The sequence below is a fragment of the Salmo trutta genome, chromosome 15, assembly GCF_901001165.1.
Source record: "Salmo trutta chromosome 15, fSalTru1.1, whole genome shotgun sequence".
Taxonomy (NCBI): domain Eukaryota; kingdom Metazoa; phylum Chordata; class Actinopteri; order Salmoniformes; family Salmonidae; genus Salmo; species Salmo trutta.
The window spans coordinates 27,518,016-27,525,197 of NC_042971.1; the positions used below are offsets into that span (position 1 = coordinate 27,518,016).

Below are 7,182 nucleotides of genomic sequence, written 5' to 3' on the forward strand. Positions count from 1 at the left end.
GAGCCAGGTGTTATACTGCATTGAAAACCAGACAAGGACAAATCAGGCTCTAATGTCTGGCACAAAGACAAGAAATGGGTGTAATTTACCTCTGCAACTGTAAACTTGTGTGAGTAAAAGTGATTTACCTTGACAGTAGGGTTGATTTACTTTACTTTTGTATTCAGAACAAACTATGAATCTATTCTCAATGATTACTTGCTAATACTGTTGTTTATATGTATTATGTATCACTACAGATCATGTCATTCATAAATTTGGTGTTGACTCTGGACAATTTAAGGCAGCGATCCGGGCGAAGCTGAGCAATGAGGGCAGGGTGTTATTTATGTACGTTTTCATGATATTTATTTATGTCATTACAATTAACCTTGGAATTTTGGGAACAAAGCAAGTAATTCATTTCACATTTCCAATCATTTTTATTTTGTATATTGCATTTAAGAAAACACACTACATATATTTTTAGTTCTGTGCAGTATCAGTAGTAGTGATGTCAAATTAAGCTTCAGATGGTAAGATGACACTGGGAATAAATCATGTCCCCATTTTAAGCCCACACATGCACAGTTCTTCATATATGGATTCCTCCAGTCTTATTTTGGATTAATAGAGCTATCTCAAATAACAGTTTTTTTTTCTCAACAAAGCCTAAACAGGTACTGTAGTGAATCTAAACGTTTCTGAATATCAGGTTAATGACAGGGTAATTAGGAGCAAGCTAGATTTCCACAGTAATCAAACCTGCTTTATAGGTAAGGGTTTTTCATAGAATGTTTGATTGCCGTTTATTGAGCTTTATTGGAGTTTATGCTTGAATTCATCGCACACCTGTTTTGTTATCCCTTGCTGTTTGGCCTAGTAATAGCCAGCTGTTTCACATCCCATGAGTTATTGATGACTTCCCACTAAATATGTGAATGTCAAATCAAATAAAATTGTATTTGTCACATGTGCCCTACAGTGAAATGCTTACTTACAAGCCCTTACCCAACAATGCTTTAAGAAGTTTTAAGAAAGAATAATTGTTAAGTCAAAAATAGATAATAGAAAATAAAAGTAACAAATAATTAAACAGCAGCAGAAAAAGAACAATAGGGCCTTCCTCTGACACCGCCTGGTATAGAGGTCCTGGATGGCAGGGAACTTGGTCCCAGTGATGTACTGGACCGTGCGGTTGGAGGCCGAGCAGTTGCCATACCAGGCAGTGATGCAACCAGTAAGGATGCTCTCGATGATGCAGCTGTTGAACCTTTTGAGGATCTGAGGACCAATGACAAATCTTTTCAGTCTCCTGAGGGAGAATAGGCTTTGTCGTGCCTTCTTCACGACTGTCTTAGTGTGTTTGGACCGTGATAGTTTGTTGGTGATGTCACGCCCTGGCCATAGAGATGTTTGGTGTGTTCACCTGACAGAGCAGTTGCGTTTTGTTCCACTTTGTTTTGTTGTTGCAGTGTTCAAGTCATTAATAAACATCATGAACACGTACCACGCTGCGCTTTGGCCTACTCCTTCTTCCAAAGACAGCCGTTACAGAACTACCCACCACCAACGGACCAAGCAGAGTGGTAAAAGGGAGTCATGGACCTGGGAGGAGATCCTGTATGGGGCAGGACCGTGGACAAGGCCGGGAGAGTACCGCAGCCCGCCGGAGGAGATAGAGGCAGCGAAGGCGGAACGGCGTTTCTGGGAGGATCGGCTGAGACGGCAGGAGGAGGCTGAGAGGCAGCCCCAAAAAAAACTTTTGGGGGGGGGCACACGGGGAGATTGGCGGAGTCAGGCGATAGACCTGAGCCAACTCCCTGTGCTTACCGGAAGCAGCGTGGTACTGGTCAGGCACCGTGTTATGCGGTGAAGCGCACGTGTCTCCAGTACGCGCTCATAGCCCGGTGCACTATAGGTCAGCCCCCCGCAAGTGCCAAGTGAGAGTGGGCATCGAGCCAGGGCTGATTGTGCCAGCTCAGCGCGTCTGGTCTCCAGTGTGCCGTTTCGGCCCAGGGTATCCTGCGCCGGCTCTGCGTACTGTGTCTCTGGGGCCGGGCGAAAGTGAGCATTCAGCCTGGAAGAGTGGTGTCAAGCCTACGCACCAGATCTCCAGTGCTCCCCCACAGCCCGGTCTATCCTGTGCCTCCTCCACGGACCAGGCCTCCAGTAGGTCTCCCCAGCCTGGTGAATCCTGTGCCTGCTCCCAGAGCCAGGCCTCCTGCATGTCTCCCCAGCCTGGTGAGTCCTGTGCCTGACCCCAGTCCGGAGCTGCCAGAGTAGCCCTCCAGTCCAGAGCTGCCAGAGTCGCCCGCCTGTCCGGAGCTGCCAGAGTCGCCCGCCTGTCCGGGGCCCGCTGCGAGGGTCGCCCGCCTGTCTGGAGCCCGCTGCGAGGGTTCCCACTCCAGAGGCGCCACCTAAGTGGCCCAAGCCTAAGGTCGTCCCGCACCAGAGCCACCGCCGTAAAGAAGGTCCACCCGGACCCTCCCCTTTAGAGTCAGGTTTTGCGGCCAGAGTCCGCACCTTTGGGGGGGGTACTGTCACGCCCTGGCCATATAGAGGGTTTTGTTCTCTATGTTGGTTAGGCCAGGGTGTGACTAGGGTGGGCATTCTATGTCCTTTTTTCTATGTTTTGGTATTTCTTTGTTTTGGCCGGGTATCGTTCTCAATCAGGGACAGCTGTCTATCGTTGTCTCTGATTGGGAACCATACTTAGGTAGGCTTTTCCCACAGGGTTGGTGTGGGTAGTTGTTTTCTGTTTGGTGTGTTCACCTGACAGAGCTGTTGCGTTTTGTTCCACTTTGTTTTGTTGTTGCAGTGTTCAAGTCATTAATAAACATCATGAACACGTACCACGCTGCGCTTTGGTCTACTCCTTCTTCCAAAGACAGCCGTTACAGGTGATGTGGACACCAAGGAACTTGAAGCTCTCAACCTGCTCCAGTACAGCCCCGTTGATGAGAATGGGGGCGTGCTTGGTCCTCTTTTTCCTGCAGTCCACAATCATATCATTTGTCTTGATCACGTTGAGGGAGAGGTTGTTGTCCTGGCACCACACGGCCAGGTCTCTGACCTCCTCCCAATAGGCTGTCTCATCATTGTCTGTGATCAGCCCTAACACTGTTGTGTCATTGGCAAACTTGATGATGGTGTTGGAGTCGTGCCAGGCCATGCAGTCATGAGTAAATAGGGAGTACAGGAGTGGCCCCAGTGTTGAGGATCAGTGTGGCAGATGTGTTGTTACCTACCCTTACCACCTAGGGGTGGCCCGTCAGGAAGTCCAGGATCCAGTTGCAGAGGTAGGTGTTTAGTCTCAGTGATGAGCTTTGAGGGCACTATGGTGTTGAACGCTGAGCTGTAGTCAATGAATAGCATTCTCACATAGGTGTTCCTTTTGTCCAGGTGTTAAAGGGCAGTGTTGAGTGCAATAGAGATTGCATCATCTGTTGGGGCGCTATGCAAATTGGAGTGGGTCTAAGGTTTCTGTTACAATGGTGTTGATGTAAACCATGACCAGCCTTTCAAAGCAGATCATGGCTACAGACGTGAGTGCTACAGGTCGGTAGTCATTTAGGCAGGTTACCTTAGTGTCCTTGGGCACAGGGACTATGGTAGTCTGCTTGAAACCTGTTGGTATTACAGACTCAGTCAGGGACAGGTTGAAAATGTCAGTGAAAACACTTGCCAGTTGGTCAGCGCGTGCTCGGAGTACACGTCCTGGCAATCCGTTTGGCCCTGCGGCCTTGTGAATGTTGACCTGTTTAAATGTTGACCTTACTCACATCGGCTACGGGGATCATGATCACACAGTCTGTCCAGTAGTCAGCTGATGCTCTCATGCATGTTTTAGTGTTACTTGCCTCAAAGCGAGCATAGAAGTAATTTAGCTCGCCTGGTAGGCTCGTGTCACTGGGCAGCTCACGGCTGTGCTTCCCTTTGTAGTCTGTAATAATTTGCAAGCCCTGCCACATCCGACGAGCGTCAGAGCCGGTGTAGTAAGATTCAATCTTACTCCTGTATTGACGCTTTGCCTGTTTGATGGTTCATCGGAGGGCGTAGCGGGATTCTTTATAAACTTCCGGATTAGAGTCCCTCTCCTTGAAAGCAGCAGCTCAACCCTTTAGCTCAGTGCGGATGTTGCCTGTAATCTATGGCTTCTGGTTGGGGTATGTACGTACGGTCACTGTGGGGATGACGTCATCGATGCACTTATTGATGAAGCCAGTGACTGATGTACTCCTGGTGTACTCCTCAATGCCATCGGAAGAAACCTGGAACATATTGCAGTCTGTGGTAGCAAAACAGTCCTGTAGCTTAGCATCTGCTTAATCTGACATTTACATTTTAGTCATTTAGCAGACGCTCTTATCCAGAGCGACTTACAGTATTGAATGCATACATTCCATAAATTTTATTTTTCTCCGTACTGGTCCCCGTGGGAATCGAACCCACAACCCTGGCGTTGCAAACACCATGCTCTACCAACTGAGCCACACGGGACCAATCTGACCACTTTCTTATTGACCGAGTCACTGGTGCTTCCTGCTTCAGTTTTTGCTTGTAAGCAGGAATCAGGAGGATAGAATTATGGTCAGATTTGCCAAATGGAGGGCGAGGGAGAGCTTTGTACAGGTCTCTGTGTGTGGAGTAAAGGTGGTCTAGAGTTTTTTTCCATCTGGTTGCACATTTAACATGCTGGTAGAAATTAGGCAAAACATATTTAAGTTTCCCTGCATTAAAGTCCCCGGCCATTAGGAGCGCCGCTTCTGGATGAGTTTCAAATAACGTGAAAAAAACACACACACAATAGCACAATTGGTTAGGAGATTGTAAAACGGCAGCCATCTCCTCCGGCGCCATTATCATCAATGCAGTTAACTGAGGCACTGATGTGAAATTTCTAGGCCGTTAGTTCTAAAGGACATTTTCTTGGCCATGGTGGTCAATACTGATACTATTATGGTATTTAGAAACAAAAAGTTTAGTTTAGGCAATTTTCATTTCCTCAATGACGCAATTCAGTTTGCAGTTTACACAATATATATATAGACAAAATCACCATTTAAAACAATTTGTTACATCAAAGGCATATTTAGCATTAATGAATAAGTAAATGACAGGGATAGTTAAGCTAAATTAAAAATATATTTGTTAACTTACCTTGAAAGCAGTCTATGGACAAATAGAGACTACAATTCACACTTTTGTTTTCTTATTAAACAAGCCACTGCCACCAACTGCTAATATTAAATCCATGTAACTCAAGGTCCCCAGTTACAGTAGTATGCTTCAATTGTAATGCCTGAATCATCTCAAAGTAACTAAGTCACTGAGCCACACAATCCCTTTCAAAGAATTTCCTCACATAACTGTTTACAGCATTGCGTACATAGCTAATCTAGGTAGTTTATGGATTGTAGCTTAGTATAATCTTTGTTTATTCTTTCTCACCCTTGTTTTCAAAGGAAAAAAAGTAAATCCTCATCAGAGGAAAGACATATTTATTCATCCACTAAAGGGTTTCAAGACATTTCAAAGGGTGAGCATCCAGAATGACTTGAATTGAAATATCATGTATCTAATTGGACTGGCTAACCCGAATGTCCAGGCAGTCATATTCCTAAATTCAAATACACATTGGATGTGAACTTTCAGAAATAGATGGGTACAATACAATGTATTCCCAGGGACTTGTCCGTGGGAAAACTAGTGAGGAGAAAACTCTGGGGACAATCTGTGAGAAAATAATATCAACAGAGCGGTTTATACAATCACTCAGCAAAGATGGAGCTTAGACCTTATCTCACAGGGTGATTTATATGTATGAGCCCATATGAAGTGCTCAGATTTCCCCCTAACTAAATACAAGATAAATATGTGGTCATTCTCATAAATATACATGAGCAGTATTTTACATCAGATATCAATCAGAATTTTTTGTAACTGAAAAACGTGTTTTTTTTCAGTTTTACCGTTTGGACAATACAACGTCTCCACCCCCAACCACAGCTGTACCTTTAACCCCAAAGAAAGCTCACAAGTAATTCAATACAACTTATCTAGGGACATTTCCTTGAAACCAGTTTACTTATGACTACTGGACAGTTTTTGAAATACAAAACTGTGTTCTGAAAAATGCTTGAAAGCAATTAGACTACGCCTCAAGATATGCTAAATACTTTTCTGCCATATATTCCAGCCTGGTGTCCAGTTATGGTGCTTTGAAGTTTGGAAAGCCTTTGCCTCTATCCATCTGGATTTCGTTTTCTCTCAGAGAACTACAGACCTACAATTCATCCCCTCAAAAGCTATCTTACAAAGTGACCATTTTTGATTCACAGTGCCATTGACTTTGAGGTTACATTTCATGTTGGTTGGGTTCTGGGCTACTGGCTCTACCATGTATCTGACATTTCAAAGGTATGAAAATATGGAGAGTTCCATTTTCTACGAACTATCATTTTCATGACACATTGCTCAAGGACAACCAGGATTTCAGTTGGGCTCTTATTCAATCACTTCACAATGCTTTAAAAAAAAAATCTCTATGGAAATTGAACTTTTTGATAAATAAATGCCATGGACATTTGTCAATGTCTGTGTCTTATCATATGACCTCTTATTATGATTAATTCTCGAAGAGGTAGAAAGAAGCGTATTTGTTTTTTGCACTAGATGTCATTTTTAATTCAAAGTTACTTTATTTGGATTTGTGCTGGCAGGTTTGACATTAAATTGTGAACAACCTGCTGAAAATACATGTCTGGCACACTGGCTAGGTTTGTTCATGCATTTTACAGCGTATGGTTTCTCTTCATCTCTGGCTGGGTTCTTGTCATTTTTCTTGTATCCGGCCTTTTGCACTTTCAACAATCCTCATTCTATGTTCCTACCAAGGTTCACCAAAAGCCACTGGTCATTTCCACTAGCTAGGTATTTTGGGAGGGGGGACTCGGGTTTCAGGATTTGAACTTGTGTGTGGACTGTAAATGTGTGGTTGATGAAGTGAATCCTGATCCTTGGGTGTGTCTATTAAAAGAGAACTTCATATGGGCCTGCTACCATCCTTAGCATGCATGTTCTTTCTCATGGAAATAACATGGTTCAAAGCCAGGTCACTCTGTCAAACTTCCGCCTGTCAACATAGTGGGGTGAACGTTTTGTTATTTTCAGTTTATACAGAAAATAAAGGGTATTTTT

The 7,182-nt window shown here is 44.2% G+C and overlaps 1 non-coding gene across 1 annotated transcript; it reads right to left on the reverse strand.

The window, feature by feature from the left end:
- Window positions 1-4,409: 4,409 nt before the first annotated feature.
- Window positions 4,410-4,484, reverse strand: trnaa-ugc (transfer RNA alanine (anticodon UGC)). Its single transcript has one exon. It is a non-coding gene; the product is annotated as a tRNA-Ala (tRNA).
- Window positions 4,485-7,182: the final 2,698 nt, after the last annotated feature.